Below are 19,372 nucleotides of genomic sequence, written 5' to 3'. Positions count from 1 at the left end.
TTGTGTTGGACAATAAAAGGCCACTTCAAAATGTGCAGTTTTGTTAACAACACAATTGAATGTTAATTTCTCTACCATAAGCCATCAGCAAACCGCTCACCCACACAACGCTATACACGTGGTCTGCGGTTGTGAGGCCGGTTGGATGTACTGCCAAATTTTCTAAAGCGACCTTCAAGGATGAATGGCCCATTGTCGTGCCATTCATCCGCCGTCATCACCTCATGTTTCAGCATGATAATGCATGGCCCTATGTCGCAAGGATCTGTACACAATTCCTGGAAGCTGAAAATGTCCCAGTTCTTCCATGGCCTGCATACTCACCACACATGTCACCCATTGACCATGTTCAGGATGCTCTGGATCAACGTGTACGACAGCGTGTTCCAGTTCCTGTCAATATCTAGAAATTTCACACAGACCTTGAAGGAGTGGGACAACATTCCACAGGCCACAATCAACAGCCTGATCAACACTATGCGAAGGAGATGTGTCGCACTAAATGAGGCAAATGGTTACACCAGATACTGACTGGGTTTCTGATCCACAACACTACCTTTTCTTTAAGGTATCTGTGACCAACAGATGCATATCTGTATTCCCAGTCATGTTAAATCCATAGATTAGGGCCTAATGAATTTATTTCAATTGACTTATTTCCTTATATGAATTGTAACTCAGTACAATATTTGAAATTGTTGCATGTTGCATTTATATTTTTGTTCAGAGTAATAAACAATAAATGACCCTATGTATCCAATCAGATCCATTCAAGACCACAAGAGGGCGATAACACCTGCAATCTAGTAATCAGTCTGGTAAATACAGCCGAGGACAACACCTAAATGAGACTAGGCTGGCACACCCAAATCATTTACATTTACTGAGCTGGACTTTATTCCCAGTGACTCAAATATTTATTTGATGTATAGTTGTCCTTGTGTGACAACAGCAATGTGGCAAGAGTCATGTGACTTGAAAGCAAAGTATATGGCATATTACATACAGTTGAAGTCAGAAGTTTACATACACTTAGGTTGGAGTCATTAAAACTAGTTTTTCAATCACTCCACAAATTTCTTGTGAACAAACTATTGTTTTGGCAAGTCGGTTAGGACATCTACATCTAGTATTTTTTCCAACAATCGTTTACAGACAGATTATTTCACTTATAATTCACTGTATCACAATTCCAGTGGGTCAGAAGTTTACATACACTAGGTTGACAGTGCCTTTAAACAGTTTGGAAAATTCCAGAAAATGATGTCATGGCTTTAGAAGCTTCTGATAGGCTAATTGACATAATTTGAGTCAATTGGAGGTGTACCTGTGGATGTATTTCAAGGCCGACATTCCAACTCAGTGCCTCTTTGCTTGGCATCATGGGAAAATCAAAAGAAATCAGCCAAAACCTCAGAAAAAAAATGTAGACCTCCACAAGTCTGGTTCATCCTTGGGACCAATTTCCAAACGCCTGAAGGTACCACGTTCATCTGTACAAACAATAGTATGCAAGTATAAACACCATGGGACCACACAGCGGTCATACCGCTCAGGAAGGAGACGTGTTCTGTCTCCTCGAGATAAGCGTAATTTGGTGCGAAAAGTGCAATCAATCCCAGAACAACATGTTATGTAAATAAAGCTGAACATCAACCAAACTGCCAACAAATAATACAGTATGACAACTGGGGGGGGGCTCATCTACAAAGGTAAGACACTAACATTACAAAAGTAATATTGGAATTACCACTCTGCTGTTACACAAACAAACATGCACTTTCTAATATGCACTAAAGAAACTTGGCCCATTCCCAAAACTAGCAGGTGAGTCGTGAGTCCATACTGTTTGTGGAAACCTGGTTTCTATGGTGACATGGTCACACATGACTTTTTCTGCAACTTTACAGGGACTGTTGGCCTCAGTGGAGTTGATGCTACCTGCCTAAATGGTGGCAGATGCTGAGTTGCTGGATAAACAAATGGGCATACATGTTGATTTTAGCATTTCATGGGTGACAGGTAGACTGAACCTGTATGTAAATACGATATCAGCTATCGTGGCTTAAACTTTAACATGCCAGTGGATTATCATGTATGTTAAAGTTAAGGCACATGAATGGTGTGAGTGATTAATAAAGCTAACGTCTGATTGGGAGTCTGTTGGATGACTGATGTGATGTGGTTGTTGAGCGGCTTCACTGCAAGTATATTGTATGTTTTGGATAATAAATAAATAAAAGATTTTTAAAAAATGTAATAAATAAAGCTAACGTTGGTGAGTTTAAGCATTAGCAGGATCCTCTGTCTCTTTTATTCACTGCCACCATGTGTGTGTGAAGAGTAAGAGACAGCGAGTCCCTGCTGCACCTGCACCTACAGAGAACATGCAAAGCTAGAGGTAAAACACACTCAATTATAATGATCCTCTATTCTCCCCCCCAGTAAGTTTGAGACACCATGGAGTCCAATCCAGGGGATGTCACAACTACTCCCGCTCCTCCCCTCCGGCATTAGACGTGGCCAGTATACTAACCACCGGTCCTGGGATCAATCATTATGTGCACCTGCACGTCATCATGAGGCACACCTGGACTCCATTACCTCATTTATTACCTCCTCTATATCTGGCACTCCCTTAGGCTCTTTCCCTAGTCAGTATTGTTCCTGTGTTTATGCATAGACGCTGCTGTTATGTTGTCTCGGTCCATTCTTGTTTTACTAAACGGCTCATCTGCTTCTTGACTCTGTGTCTCTGCTACAGGATGCTGTGCAAATGGACTTGACGAAATGATTGTGTGTGTAGTTTTACAAAAAATAAAGATTGAGTATTTACCTCAGTTAAATACCTTGTTGATTTGTGTTCAAGTTTGTGTACTCAGGATGAAACCATGTAGCAGTCCTTGCCATAGCAGCATTGTTGAACAGATTAGATGGCTTGCCATATTCTCTTTTAATTATGAAAGTTAACGATCAGAAACCCTGAGCTGTGCAGGGCATGTTTATTGACTGAGTGAAAATCACTTGGACTGTCTTCTACTTTGACACGCACACACGTGTTTGTATGTCTGTCATCCAAACAAAGCTAGCATATTTGTAGCTTCGGCCTTTGTGGAGTCCAGCAAAATTAAGGCAGTAATAACTTTTTTTTTAACATTGCAATACATTCAAAGATTTTACAACATTAAGTGTGTGCCCTCAGGCACTTACTCTACTACCACATACAGTGCCTTGCGAAAGTATTCGGCCCCCTTGAACTTTGCGACCTTTTGCCACATTTCAGGCTTCAAACATAAAGATGTAAAACTGTATTTTTTTGTGAAGAATCAACAACAAGTGGGACACAATCATGAAGTGGAACGACATTTATTGGATATTTCAAACTTTTTTAAATCAAAAACTGAAAAATTGGGCGTGCAAAATTATTCAGCCCCCTTAAGTTAATACTTTGTAGCGCCACCTTTGCTGCGATTACAGCTGTAAGTCGCTTGGGGTATGTCTCTATCAGTTTTGCACATCGAGAGACTGACATTTTTTCCCATTCCTCCTTGCAAAACAGCTCGAGCTCAGTGAGGTTGGATGGAGAGCATTTGTGAACAGCAGTTTTCAGTTCTTTCCACAGATTCTCGATTGGATTCAAGTCTGGACTTTGACTTGGCCATTCTAACACCTGGATATGTTTATTTTTGAACCATTCCATTGTAGATGTTGCTTTATGTTTTGGATCATTGTCTTGTTGGAAGACAAATCTCCGTCCCAGTCTCAGGTCTTTTGCAGACTCCATCAGGTTTTCTTCCAGAATGGTCCTGTATTTGGCTCCATCCATCTTCCCATCAATTTTAACCATCTTCCCTGTCCCTGCTGAAGAAAAGCAGGCCCAAACCATGATGCTGCCACCACCATGTTTGACAGTGGGGATGGTGTGTTCAGGGTGATGAGCTGTGTTTCTTTTACGCCAAACATAACGTTTTACATTGTTGCCAAAAAGTTCAATTTTGGTTTCATCTGACCAGAGCACCTTCTTCCACATGTTTGGTGTGTCTCCCAGGTGGCTTGTGGCAAACTTTAAACAACACTTTTTATGGATATCTTTAAGAAATGGCTTTCTTCTTGCCACTCCTCCGTAAAGGCCAGATTTGTGCAATATACAACTGATTGTTGTCCTATGGACAGAGTCTCCCACCTCAGCTGTAGATCTCTGCAGTTCATCCAGAGTGATCATGGGCCTCTTGGCTGCATCTCTGATCAGTCTTCTCCTTGTATGAGCTGAAAGTTTAGAGGGACGGCCAGGTCTTGGTAGATTTGCAGTGGTCTGATACTCCTTCCATTTCAATATTATCGCTTGCACAGTGTTCCTTGGGATGTTTAAAGCTTGGGAAATCTTTTTGTATCCAAATCCGGCTTTAAACTTCTTCACAACAGTATCTCGGACCTGCCTGGTGTGTTCCTTGTTCTTCATGATGCTCTTTGCGCTTTTGACGGACCTCTGAGACTATCACAGTGCAGGTGCATTTATACGGAGACTTGATTACACACAGGTGGATTGTATTTATCATCATTAGTCATTTAGGTCAACATTGGATCATTCAGAGATCCTCACTGAACTTCTGGAGAGAGTTTGCTGCACTGAAAGTAAAGGGGCTGAATAATTTAGCACGCCCAATTTTTCAGTTTTTGATTTGTTAAAAAAGTTTGAAATATCCAATAAATGTCGTTCCACGTCATGATTGTGTCCCACTTGTTGTTGATTCTTCACAAAAAAATACAGTTTTATATCTTTATGTTTGAAGCCTGAAATGTGGCAAAAGGTCGCAAAGTTCAAGGGGGCCGAATACTTTCGCAAGGCACTGCATCTACAACACAAAATCCATGTGGATGTGTGTGTATAGTGCATATGTTATGTGTTTGTAGAGTGTCTGTGCCTATGTTTGTGTTGCTTCACAGTCCCTGCTGTTCCATGCGGTGTAATTTTATCTGTTTTTTATTTATTAAATCTAATTTTACTGTTTGAATGAGTTACTTGATGCGGAATAGAGTTCCATGTAGTCATGGCTCTATTTAGTACTGTGCGCCTCCCATAGATTGTTCTGAACTTGGGGACTGTGAAGAGACCTCTGGTGGCATGTCTTGTTTGGTATGCATGGGTGTCCGAGCTGTGTGCCAGAGACAGCTCGGTGCATTCAACATGTCAATACCTCTCACAAATACAAGTAGTGATGAAGTCAATCTCTCCACTTTGAGCCAGGAGAGACTGACATGCATATTATTAATGTTAGCTCTGTTCGTGCTGACCTGTTCAGAGACAATTGCAATTTTCCTAAGTCCCTCTGTATGTGGCACCTAACCACACGGCTGAACAGTAGTCCAGGTGCGACAAAACTAGGGCCTGTAGGACCTGCCTTGTTGATGGTGATGTGAAGAATGCAGAGCAGCTCTTTATTATGGACAGACTTCTCCCAATCTTAGCTACTGTTGTATCAATGTTTCATCATGACAGTTTACAATCCAGGGTTACTCCAAGCAGTTGTCTCCTCAGCTTGCTCAGTTACCAAATTAGCATTACAAGATGTAGTTGAGGTTTAGGGTTTAGCGAATGATTTGTCCCAAATACAATGCTTTGAGTTTTGGAAATATGGAGCATACAGCAAGAAGAAGACAAATGACTACAGCCGGCAGACCCTACCCAAACCAATTTGGTTTAATAATCAACCCAATTGTTTAACAAAACATAAGCGGAAGTAAAACAATATGCGTTACAGTGCTATTTTTCATGTCTGCTGTACATGGTGGATTTCTGCGGTGACGGCGCCACACCTTACTGAAAAGTCAACAGACTTGACAGCTGGGCAAGCCTGGTCCTGGAGGAAATCTCAGTCAACACATCCTTTGTTATGTTACTTTTGACAATGCTGCGAAAAACCAAGTGAGGGGACCTATACATTACAATTGAATACAGCCAACAAACTTACTAATAGCCTGTTTCCATCCCATCATTTTCGTTCAAATGTAAAATGTTCAGTATTACCAATGTCAGCTCATACTTTTTTGAAGGTTTATCTATAAATCCTATTCCTAAATGAATATATAAATATTTTTCCATGTCAGTGAATAATTCCATTCTTTGATGTCATCTGGACCTTTTCTGGTGTCAGGTTCTTGTGTTGAGGTGACCGAGATCCCAGATTAGGATGCCTGGGGATGCCTGGGGCAGCAGGTAGCCTAGTGGTTAGCGTTGGACTAGTAGCCGAAAGGTTGCAAGATCGAATCCCAGAGCTGACAATGTAAAAATCTATTGTTCCGCCCCTGAACAGGCAGTTAACCCACTGTTCCTAGGCAGTCATTGAAAATAAGAATTTGTTCTTAATTGACTTGCCTAGTTAAATAATTATATATTTTTTAAAGCTGAAAGTCAAGGGCCTCTTTTTTAAAATGTTATTTATTTATTTTTTCCTTTATTTAACTAGGCAAGTCAGTTAAGAACTAATTCTTATTTACAATGAAGGCACGCCAAAAGGCAAAAGACCTCCTGCGGGGACGGGGGCTGGGATTAGAAATTAAAAATAAATAACATATAAATATAGGACAAAACGCACATCTAGACAAGAGAGACTACACAAAACTACATAAAGAGAAACCTAAGACAAAAACATAGCAAGGCAGCAACACATGACAACACAGCATGGTAGCAACACAACAACATTCTTGTCTCTAATAATGGGCAATTCTAAAAAGCTGCTATTCATCTTCACTTTTGACACTATATTATTTTGACATTTATTATTTTGGGAACATAGCTGTAGACGGTTTGGTTGTTTGGCAAAAAAAACTACATGTGCGCAACTATGGGGAAAACAGACATGTCTTACCCTTGTTGCTAGCTATCTGGCCATCCAGAATCACAACACACGGACTCCTGTCACACTGAAGGGTGCGCATCGTTCTTGTGACGACGTCAGCCTCAGCTAACCCGTCTATGTGTTCTTCAAATTACTATGGCATGATTGCATAATTAACAGAGTTATTGTGTATTCTGCATGTGCCTTCTCCTGTTACAGCAGCTGATCAATGGCTCCTGAAAGAAGACTATTCACTCGACCCATGCATCTCCATATTGGTTATTTTTACACTGTTGAGGCAAAAACAAAATAACCACACAGCAAATCTGCTATATCTATGCATTGCAGTTCACTAATGCACCCGGAATATTGTGTTTAAATCAACAATTATAAAGGCTATACGGTTAATTATTGCTACAAACTACAAAGCAAATGCTAGTGTATGTTATCATGTGCCTTAATACAGACACCCTGCTCTGGCACAATAATTTAAACTGATGTCCAAGTATGTGAGCACTGTTAACACACTGAATAATCTATATAGTCAGGCCCTATCCTCATTGTTATCAACATATGTGAATAGTCCCAAATAATAACAGATCACTGTGAGGAGTGAGTCACCATCTCTCTTCGGGAACAGGTGTTTCAGCTGGGGGCTTGAGCTAAAAAAGCCTTATTAGCATCTCCCAACTCTGATTGGTTTTGAGGAGCAAACCTGTGTACAATAAAAATCTAACTTGGTAAGACGTCAAAACAATAACCTGCTACCACAATAAAGGCTCAAATGACATGATGAATATTCATTCAACAACCAAACGAGTGTGTGCTTGAGAGGGGCGGGGGGATTAGACGCCATACTGACTGTTGAGGGATATGACGTTGCCCTTGCTTTAGGGCTTCACCCAATGGAGAATTGTCCAGATTGTTTACATTTCAGCTGACTTAACTTTGTGTAGGAGTTCTTTCCGCCAATGTATCCAAACAGACCAGAAACTGAAAAAAAGACACCACACAAACACAAAAATGAATATTCCCAAAGACATGACAATGCTTCATATACATTTTGAATTCCAGCAGGACACTGACAAGCCACATATTCATTCAGTCGACATTCAAACCGGTTATAGACTATATGAATGCAGCTGCCACTGTATTGAAGCCATTGGACACAGTTTATCTTTGAGCACTGCGCTTTATTACGGGCGATAGGTTCAGTACACATCACTGCATTCAGTATCAGCATGTAGTCTGGCCCTCTTTGAAGTCTCGTAGATCGATTAATTGCACTCTTTTTGTTTTTAAAGCTCTCCTGCATAAACTTCTGCCGTACCTTACTTCATTGTTAACTTACCAGACCCGGTCTCAGGGATGGCTAACTCTCCACTGAGTTGGGTAGATCTGGTTGCAATTTTTTGGCACCTTTTGTGTGGAATTGATCGCCAATGCATTTTAACATTTGAGGAATTGGTGTCTGTTTTTTAATGATTGTGTTGTCCTTTTAATGCATTGATGTATAATAATGTGTCTTTTTATGTATATATGGATGTGTAGTTTAATGTGTCTATTGTATTTTGATGTGTATTGTTGTGTTAAACAGGGCTCGCCTGGAAAAGAGACCTTGGACTCAGCATTGGCTCCCTGTCAAAATAAACATCTGCCTTTACTTACTAGCTACTTTAGGCAGGTAACCAAATCGTAATGAGGGTGCAAGGACTCTTGGAAGGGAGATATAGAAAGGGAAGTAAAATACAATGAAAGGCATTAGGCTGATATTTGAATCACAATTTTACTGGACTGAACATTAAACTTACCTTTCATAACTAGTACTTGAGCTACAGACACTGCCACAGCAGTTATTGGAAAGACTGAGAATAAAAAATGTTGTCATAAGTGCATACAGAATCCATACATCCTTATAGCTCTTTATTTTAACAATGCATGCCCAAAACACTTCAGTAGCTATATGATTGAGTAAAAGAGAGCTCAAGAGAGGAATAGAGAGGGGAAGATCTGGTATGTCTACCAAATGGCACCATGTTCCCTTTATAGTGCACTACTTCTGACCAGGGCCCATACGACTCAAAAATTGTGCATTACATAGGGAATAGGGTGCTATTTGGAACATAACCCTGACCTTTGGCATCCTTATGCTGTAGCATGACTTACATGCTTACCGCGCGCGTGCATCCACATGCAGGTTGATTTTGTTCACCCAAACCAGAAGCAATCAGGACACGCATGTTGAAATATTCATTTAGGGACAGGTCAAAAAGCATTAAACATTTATGGCAATTTAGCTAGCTAGCTTGCTGTTGCTAGCTAATTTATCTTGGGATATAAAAACATTGAGTTGTTATTTTACCCGAAATGCACAAGGTCCTCTACTCCGACAATTATTCCACACATAAAACAGTCAATCGATTCGTTTCTAGTCATCTCTCCTCCTTCCAGGCTTTTTCATCTTTGAACTTATATGGCGATTGGCATCTAAACTTTCATAGTATTACCATGACGACGACCGACCTCAGTTCCTCTTTCAATCACCAACGTGGGTATAACCAATGAGGAGATGGCATGTGGGTATCTGCTTCTATAAACCAGTGAGGAGATGGGAGGAGCAGGACTTGCAGCATGTTCTGCGCCAAAAATAGAAGCAACTTCCATTTTAGTGCCTGGCAACGCAGACGCTCATTGGCGCGTAATGATTGAATAACATGTATGTGTACGTTTATTTTGCAAGCTTGCGCACGGACGCGAGCGGTGTGGTCAACATGTAATTAAGGGCTTGTAAGTAAGTATTTAACGGTAAGATCTACACATGTTGTATTTGGCACATGTTGCAAATAAAGTTTGATTTGGTTGACAGAATGCCAAGAGTTTGCAAAGCTGTCATCAAGGCAAAGGGTGGCTACTGAAGAATCTAAAATATATTCTGATTTGTTTAACTCTTTTTTTTGGTTACTACATGATTTCATGTGTGTTGTTTCTTAGATTTGATGTTTTCACTATTATTCTACAATGTAGAAAATACTACAAATAAAGAAAAACCCTTGAATTAGGTGTCCAAACTTTTGACTGGTACTGTACATCTAATTTTTGCCCTCTCAAGGGACGCCATTTTTTCCGTCAAACCTTGTTCTATCTTGATGCAGATATTGTAACGACCCTGGGGCTTATAAACCCAACTCGTTACAATATCAAACCATAGCCAGTTAGCCACATGCCTAAATACTCATGCGCCCTCTGATATCCAGCGTTTACGCAAGGTATGCCGCGTTCAGAACAACTGGGAACTCGTGTACGACTTCAGTGCGTTCAAGACCACTTGGAACTTGGAAAAAAACAGGGAACCTGCTGTTGTACACCACCACCAGAGGGCGTCACGTGTACAGAAGCACACCCAGTCCAAAAGCATCAAAGCGTCCGGGGAGCAGGGGGACAGAGAGCAAGCAGCCTTGTGGCTAATGCCGCGTTCACGTGCTAAATCGGAGCTAGGAAACTCAGAAATGTCCAACTTGCTAAGTGATTGACTGCAGCATGTGTACAGCTCAGCTACAACCAGTTAGCAAGTAGAACATTTCTGAGTTTCCGAGTTCCGACTAGCACTTGAAATTTTACACTGCGGTAGCGTCAGGGACACCATCCAGTCAATGTAGAGACGTAAATTTGCCAGAGGCTGAAAAAATCAAATCATTGAGACAATAGGTTTATACTAATCTTAAAATGCATGACAAACGGCAAAATCGTTAACCAATGCCCGAATATGTCAAAGAGTAGTGTAATTGCAGACCACAATTCGGGGTGTTTCTTGATGTGGGCGTTCCTTGATATCATAGATTTTTATTTTATTTTACCTTTATTTAACCAGGCAAGTCAGTTAAGAACAAATTCGTATTTTCAATGACGCAGAACGACAGATTTGTACCTTGTCAGCTCGGGGATTTGAACTTGCAACCTTCCGGTTACCAGCCCAATGCTCTAACCACTAGGCTACCCTGCCGATGATTTGTTAAAGTTGTAGGTTGGGATAACGAGGACAATTCACGTGGCAGGTTAGGAGGATAAAGATTAAGGTTAGGAAAAGGGTTAGTCTTAGTTATAATGTTACATTTGTCAACAATTGTTGTGCCCGAAGCGAAATTAACGACCACGGATCAATGGCGAGCAACAATGGGAGTAACTTGACGTCAAGAAACGCCCTTAACTAGAATCTGCAATTACACCTTCTCAAAGAGGAGGGTAGTTGTCATTGGACGAGTTTTAGGTCTTTGAAAAAAATGAACGTTCTAAAAAAAGAATGAAAGGAAATGGGAGGTGGGGACACAGACAAATGTTGAAATATAATTTCTGCGAGGCCTGTGAAGCTTCACTGTTGGAAAAAGCTAAACTAGTTTAGCATGCCAAAGGAGTTGGATTGCTAGGAAACAAGCTAAGCGCACTTTGAAAGAGGTAAGCTCGGCCGAGATTTGAAATACTCGGTCCCACCACAGATAGCTAGCTAGGCAGTTCAAGTTAGCAGGCTAATTTATGAGTAGCTAACGTTTCGTACAAATGGATTAGTTAACGAATTGCTTCGATAACAACTAGCAGCCGTTAACTAACCGTTTGTCTGCCACAGGTTACAGTTAGTTAGCTGGCTAAAGCGCACCCACATTGCTAGTTAGCTCACGTTAGCCCGGTTAACTAGCTAACATTAGCTATAAGCTATTTATTTTCTAGGTAAGTTAGCAACATAGGCACAGATAGAACAATGAGCTATGAGGGTTAGTTATAGAAATCTTTGCATAACCTTAGTTAGCCATGTTGTCAGGATTTTGGCAAGCACCAGAAATACTTGAATGAGTATGCTACAGTTGTCAGCAAGCTAGTTATGGTGTCAGAAACAAATTCCACGCTAGCTAACATTAACCAACCAGGCTAACCGTTAGCTACGATGCAATATAGAAGACACAGCACAATGATAATGCTGGTACAGTAGCAAGTTCGCTGTTAGTTCATTATGTAACGTTAGTTATAGCGAACTATAACCCCCTGTTTCGCCTCTGTCCATCCGTTGATTTACGTCCCGTAAATTGTTCCTGACACAATCTATTGGCAATTTGACTGGCAAGGATAAGTAGTAAGTTACTAGCTAGGATACCACTAATGTTTCAGGATAATCAGCAAATATCCATATACACTTGTTATTACACAACTCAATCTTACTTCGGAAACGCCTTTACTTTGTCATGCCAATATACCCCAAAATTGTATTCAATGCTAGTTGTGTATGCCTAGGCCTGTAGCCCAACAACAAGGAATAACATTCTCTCCCCCAAAGATTGCATTCTCTATCAATATCATTGCTGGGTGTTTTTTCACTCTACCTTGATGTATATTCTGTAGGTGCTAGATATAAAGTTAACCTCCAATCAGAACTGTAATAGCTAACATTCTGTAATTGCTACTGGGCACTCTTTCTTCCAAGTGTGTAATTACAGCAACAGCCAAGTTGCATTTGTCCTGTTTAGCAGCTGTTTTTGTCCCCCTCTTAAATTGGACCACATCCAGGCTGGCATGGGAACCAAACATCAGTGTCTGTGAAAACGCTTGGCAGTGTACACACTGCACAGTAAAGATCAATCATAATAGGGTCGCCTGTCTGTCTTCTGGTGTGTTTGTACTGGGAAATAGTTGTGTGTTTCATGTCTAACATTCTTAGAACTTTATCTGCTCTGTTGAGTGCAACAGACAGACAATGGGGAGTTTGTTCTTGTTTTCTGGAGGCAAGCATTGAAATGAGAACACAGACACACAGAGGAATCTGGTCACTTTGCAATGAGCCTGGAGGTGGAGAGGGCTGAACTATTTCAGACGTGGCCTGTGGACCCGAGGCCTTTACAATGCACTTCTCATCTGGAGAAAAGTTTGTCTGTGTCACTCCCACATGGGTGTTGTACATGCTCTGAATAATCAGTAACCACTTAATTCAAGGACTGGTGCTCTTTCATTGTTGAATAACAGGCCACATCTTACATAACGTATAATGCCGATGCATCATAATGGGTTAGAATTTATTATTTTGATTAAAAAAAACATCACTAGATTGTCATCGTCAGGACAGGAGGCTGTTAGTTTGTTAGGACTAGTAGCAGTCTGGTTTGTTGTGGTGACTTTAAGGTGAGTGTAAGGTACAGTGAGGTCCCTGTCTGTCCCATCCCATACGTGTCTCTCGCTGTGTGGTTGACTTATCCTCCCGGCTCCACCCTGCAAGGATAAGCATCTGATGGCAGTACAGGTGTGATTGCACTGTACACAGACACACACACTAGGTCTATGTGCATAGAAACAGCAGGGAATCCCTCTAGATTGCAGAGGGGCATCTATCTGCAATTATTCGGCGCATAATTCCAGGGAATGTGTGATTTTGGCTTAATCTGGTAAGACATTAATGGCATTGAGTGTAGGGATGAAAGGCCAGGCTCACTAAGAATGGCCCTGACAAAGCATCCCTGGCTCCCCTTTGCAAGGAGTTAACTTTGCAGCTTGTCCTCATTTATTTGTGCTGTTATCAAAATAGTTTCTATCATACACCAAATATGTGACCATCATGACACGTTTGAAGAAACACTTTCCTCTGAAATTTCTCTGAGGTTGTGCAGGTATTCATGGTCTGAAAACAGAAGTACTGTGTTCTCTTTTCATACCAGCATTATGTCATGTCTGTATAATTCAGATGAATACGACTTGATTGTTGCTAAGGATTTGCCCACGCATCAGGTACATGGAATGAACAATGTTAATACCTTGGTACAATTGAGCAAGGTCTCTCAAATTTCAAGGTGGCATGATGTTTTTGAAGACCACTAAGAGCTGGCCTCTGGTTGAATGGTTCTCCAACAACAAGGAATATCATTCTCTCCCCCAAAGATTGCATTCTCTATCAATATCATTGCTGGGTGTTTTTTCCCTCTACCTTGATGTATATTCTGTAGGTGCTAGATATAAAGAGCTGGTCTCTGGTTGAATGGTTCTCCTGTCAGGCCATGGGCTTGTCTCCTCTCAGGATGAGCCAGAGGGCCATGGATCACTTATCACTGGAGTGTGGTGGTTAGATTTACAGGAGCCAAATAATAACTGTGCAGTAAAGAGCATTTCTCTTCTTATTGAGCCCGGTGTCGCACTGTTTCTCCTGTCCCATCAGACTGACACTGTTGTCCTTCCCCTCTCTTACTGCTTTGTCCCTGTACTGACCAACTGACACTTTTTGCGCCTCTGCCATCTGGTAAACAAATATGATGCTTTCCATTATTTACATACAGGGAGCTCATGGCTGCACATATCTCGCCTTGCTTCTAGACTCTGTAACACCTGTATCTGACTGACCTATGACGTCTCAACAGTTCACCTACTGCCTTATCAAGAGAACTTAAAGAGAACCTGGATTTAGAGTGAACTACATCCGTCTGTATTCTTATTACCAGTTGAATTACAGCCTGTATTTGCTTGCCTGGTGACTGTGATGCTGGATCTCCTGCCAAATAAGCTACTAAACCTAACTGAAAAGGTTGGAGGCATGACTGTGTTTGCTTGGAGCTAAATAATTAATCTGAACTGCTGCAGTGGGTATCCACCGGCAATAATGAAGAGCATGTTAAACTGAAAGGTCATGCAAGGTACTGTTTAAATAGTTGTTCTTCATCCGACAAGCCCCCCCCCCCCCTCGAGTCATAGTGATCCTAAAATCAGAGAGATCCTTTCTCTTTGGATTCTAAGGCTGTGTTCTGTAATACACAGAAATGTGGGGTAAGTTCAGCTAGAAATAGCCTATAATTGGACCTTGCCGAGGCAGATTATTTTTGGGTCGGGAGAACTGGTTTGGAGCAGGATAATTAATGTTTGGGACTGACTTCACCAAAGAAACCACCCTTTCCTTGGCCCAAGGAAAGCCAACTCTCTACCTCTCACACCTCATACAGTGTGCTTGTGTTTGGATTGGAACTTTCAGGGATGTGTACTAGGCTTAACATACCTCTATTTTTAGAAAGCACACTAGTTATGAGGAAGAGCTTTTAAAACACGCAAATAAGGGGTCCTGTTTGGGTGGTAGAATGAACGCCTTCTCTGTCAGAAGCTAGTGATGTTTCCGATTCATAGGAAGGTAGTGATTATGCCAGGGCAAAGCCTGTCATTTTAGTCCTGGTGAACCAGATGTACTTAGTTCTTCTTTGTCTTTTTGCATTACCATTACAGAAATGGGCGTGGCTCCATGTGTAAAGCACAACACATGCCTGTGTTTCGTACCTGGATGATTGGGGTGTAATAATAGTGAGACCTCACCCCAGTCATGACTGCACCAGTGGTGAGATCAAGATAATACAGTATATTCTCACTTGTAGATGAGATCAGCATCCTGTCTGACCTAGAAAACCCTGGGGGATTTCAGTTTCACTTAACCATTCATCAGGTTGGTGCTGCATACTGTGGTGTCCTTTGTTGTCCAGGCTTCTTACTCTCACCCCACGACAAAGTCTATTTCAGCACGTCTGTCACAACCGGTCATAGTGTGTAGGTAGGCCTAGTTACGTAAATGTCAATGTTATTATTTCCAAGCTGCAAAATGCATGAGTGCAACTCTGTACTTCTGCTGCTTGTCATGGGTCTATATAGAGATGGCAGGGGTTCCGTTAGCTGCCATTTGGACCCCAAATAAATGCATAACTGATTAAATTGGCGCTGATCAATTGTCCGGGAGAAGGAAAAAAAGAATCCCTTCATTGATTGAAATAGCCTACCAGTCGATTTATGTCGTGAGCTGCTAATATAGCTCAAATAGCTGTTTTAATGAAGCTTGACTGAAACGTGATTTGATAAGCACAATCATTGCGCAACAATACATTTAAAAGAAAGATACTTGTATTTCTCAACTGGTAATTGAAGCGCGCTTCTAGTTCGCCATAGGAAACTAGGCAGGCTTCAGCGCGTCACACGCCACTTTGCAATGAGCTGGAGGCAGCATGGATTTGAAAACATTTACGTACTTGTTTGAAGCTTGAACGCTTTACTACATACTGGGGCATGTCTTACCTTGCTTCAAAGTAGTCTAGCAAAAATCAAACCAAGCGGGCAGGCAATTATTTTATAAAGACTTCCATGTGCCATTGAAACCAGTAGCCTTTGTCTCTCATATGCTCTATTTATTTTCAAATCAACTTTCTTTCATTTTCCAGTAGCCAAAGGCACAATCCTAGTCATATTAGCAACCCATGCTAGTTGTTTCATATTTTAAATCTCCTCTCTTTCTAAATTTCTAATGGGATATTTATCTGTCACATGAAACCGCTCACAATGGCGTTTTACGCTTGTTTCATTACACCGAACCCAAACCGGCTGCGCGCGTGCGCCATCGTTCATACATTTATTTTGCCCCCCCACACCAAACGCGATCAGGTTAAAATATCAAAACAAACTCTGAACCAAATTACATTAATTTCGAAAATCATTAAACATGTATGGCAATTTAGCTAGTTAGCTTGCACTTGCTAGCTAACGTTAATTTGTCCTATTTAGCTAGCTTGCTGTTGCTAGCTAATTTGTCCTGGGATATAAACATTGAGTTGTTATTTTACCTGAAATGCACAAGAACCTCTACTCCGACAGACAACGGCCAACCGAATCGTTTCTAGTCATCTCTCCTCCTTCCAGGCTTTTTCATCGTTCAATTTATATGGTGATCCATCTAAACTTTCATTGTATTACCACAACTACCGGCAAAACAGTTCGTCTTTCAGTCACGTGGGTACCTGTTTCTATAAACCAATGAGGAGATGGGAGAGGCAGGACTTTCAGCGCGATCTGCGTCAGAAATAGGAATGAGTTCTATTTTAGCCCTTGGTGTCGCATACGCTCGTTGGCGTACACGAGCAGTGTGGGTGCAATAATTGAATAACATGGATTTCTAAATTTTGCGAGCTCGAGCACGCGACGTGTCCGGTTTGGTCAGCATGTAATGGAACAAACATTCACGGGTATCCTGCTGGCTTGTGCGTGTTGCTGCGCTTATTATGCGAATAAATAGTTTAAGTGTTGCATGAGCCTAATTTGCGTTTTACTTTTTTTATTTTTATGTAGTCTAGGCCTACTGGTTGTATGAAATTGGGATTTATCGTCCCACAGCTGTCCCAGAGTCTGGAATAGGCTAGTTCTTTCTCGCGCAGAACGACACGCTGACCAATGGAGAAGGCAAACATTTCTACTATGGGTCATAGTAGATTGACATGCAGTGAATTCGTAAAGTATTCAGACCCCTTGACTTTGTCCACATTTTGTTATGTTACAGCCTTAATCTAAAATGGATGAAATATATTATTTTCTTTATCAATCTTCACACTACCCCAACTTGAGATGCATTTTAAGGCAATGGATGAGAAAGTTAACTGATAATTTCCAAACGTTTAGGTCAGTTGTATGCTGCTGCTTTGCGATCTATTAACGCAAAGGTTGCATTTAAATGGGCTACTTTTTACTGATGCATTTGGTAATATTCAATTCATAGGCACAAAACATAAACCAAAGCATTCACTGTGAAAGTTGATAGTCTACATGCAGTCCATTCATATATAAACTCAGCAGAAAAAGAAACGTCAGCTGTGTTTATTTTCAGCAAACTTAACGTGTGTAAATATTTGTATGAACACAAGATTCAACAACTGAGACATAAACTGAACAAGTTCCACAGACATGTGACTAACATAAATGGAATAATGTGTCCCTGAACAAAGAGGGTCAAAATCAAAAGTAACAGTCAGTATCTGTTGTGGCCACCAGCTGCATTAAGGACTGCAGTGCTCCTCATGGACTGCACCAGATTTAGCCAGTTCTTGCTGTGAGATGTTACCCCACTCTTCCACCAAGGTACCTGCAAGTTACCGGACATTTCTGGGGGGAATGGCCCTAGCCCCTCACCCCCGATCCAACAGGTCTCAGACGTGGTCAATGGGATTGAGATCCGGACTCTTCGCTGCCTATGACAGAACACTGACATTCCTGTCATGCAGGAAATCACGCACAGAACGAGCAGTATGGCTGGTGGCATTGTCATGCTGGAGGGTCATGTCAGGATGAGCCTGCAGGAAGAATACCACATGAGGGAGGATGATGTCTTCCCTGTAACGCACAGCATTGAGATTGCCTGCCATGACAACAAGCTCAGTCCGATGATGCTGTGACGCACTGCCCTAGACCATGACAGACCCTCCTCCTCCAAATCGATCCCGCTCCAGAGTACAGGCCTCGGTGTAACGCTCATTCCTTTGACAATAAACATGACTCCGACCATCACCCCATGTGAGACAAAACCGCAACTCGTCAGTGAACACTTTTTTTTTTCTTTTTTTTTACCAGTCCTGTCTGGTCCAGCAACGGTGGGTTTGTGCCCACAGGCAACGTTGTTGCTGGTGATGTCTGGTGAGGACCTGCCTTACAACAGGCCTACAAGCCCTCAGTCCAACCTCTCTGTCTTTTGTGGACAGTCTGAACACTGATGGAGGGATTGTGCGTTCCTGGTGTAACTCGGGCAGTTGTTGTTGTTGCCATTCTGTACCTGTCCCGCAGGTGTGATGTACCGATCCTGTGCCGGTGTTGTTGCACGTGGTCTGCCAATGCAAGGACGATCAGCTGTCCGTCCTGTCTCCCTGTAGCGCTGTCTTAGGTGTCTCACAGTACGGACATAGCAATTTATTGCCCTGGCCACATCTGCAGTCTTCATGCCACCTCGTAGCATGTCTAAGGAACGTTCACACAGATGAGCAGGGACCTTGGGCATCTTTCTTTTGGTGTTTTTTCAGTCAGTAGAAAGGCCTCTTTAGTGTCCTAACTATGATATTAATTGCCTACCGTCTGTACGCTGTTAGTGTCTTAACGACCATTCCACAGGTGCATGTTCATTAATTGTTTATGGTTCATTAAACAAGCATGGTAAACAGTGTTTAAACCCTTTACAATGATGATCTGTGAAGTTATTTGGATTTTTACGAATTATCTTTGAAAGACAGGGTCCTGAAAAAGAGACGTTTATTTTTTTTACTGGGTTTAGTTTATGCTTGAGTCGATACATTTTTCTTGCGCACACCTGTCCATTTTTTTTTTATTTTCTGGATGGAAATGTTACACTCCTGTCATGTAAAAATTACTAAATTACTGGCATGGCAGACTCGGACGGGACAAAAATGATGCTTTGTGCTCATGCACATAATTACATTACCCAACTTTTGTTTGTGAATGCAATTTCCAAAATGGAACGGTTTATTTATTGTTTAAGCTATTTATTATTTTTTTATTTAATAAAAAAAAAATTGCCCCCTTTTCTCCCCAATTTCGTGGTGTCCAATTGTTAGCATCTAGTCTCATCACTACAAATCCCGTACGGGCTCAGGAGAGACGAAGGTCGAAAGCCATGCGTCCTCCGAAACACAACCCAACCAAGCCGCACTGCGTCTTAACACAGCGCGCATCCAACCAATGTGTCGGAGGAAACACCGTGCACCTGGCGACCTGGT

At 41.5% G+C, this 19,372-nt stretch overlaps 1 protein-coding gene across 1 annotated transcript in view; it reads left to right on the top strand.

The window, feature by feature from the left end:
* Positions 1-11,113: 11,113 nt before the first annotated feature.
* Positions 11,114-19,372, top strand: part of LOC139406689 (protein furry homolog-like) — a 90,003-nt gene continuing 81,744 nt past the window's right edge. The window contains exon 1 of the mRNA XM_071149607.1: positions 11,114-11,285. The gene's annotated coding sequence lies outside the window, so the exon portion shown is untranslated. The remainder of the gene's footprint in view (positions 11,286-19,372) is intronic.

Source organism: Oncorhynchus clarkii, chromosome 4, assembly GCF_045791955.1.
Source record: "Oncorhynchus clarkii lewisi isolate Uvic-CL-2024 chromosome 4, UVic_Ocla_1.0, whole genome shotgun sequence".
NCBI classification, from domain to species: Eukaryota; Metazoa; Chordata; class Actinopteri; order Salmoniformes; family Salmonidae; genus Oncorhynchus; species Oncorhynchus clarkii.
The sequence above is the reverse complement of the archived record's forward strand: the minus strand, read 5'-3'. Positions and strand labels throughout refer to the sequence as shown.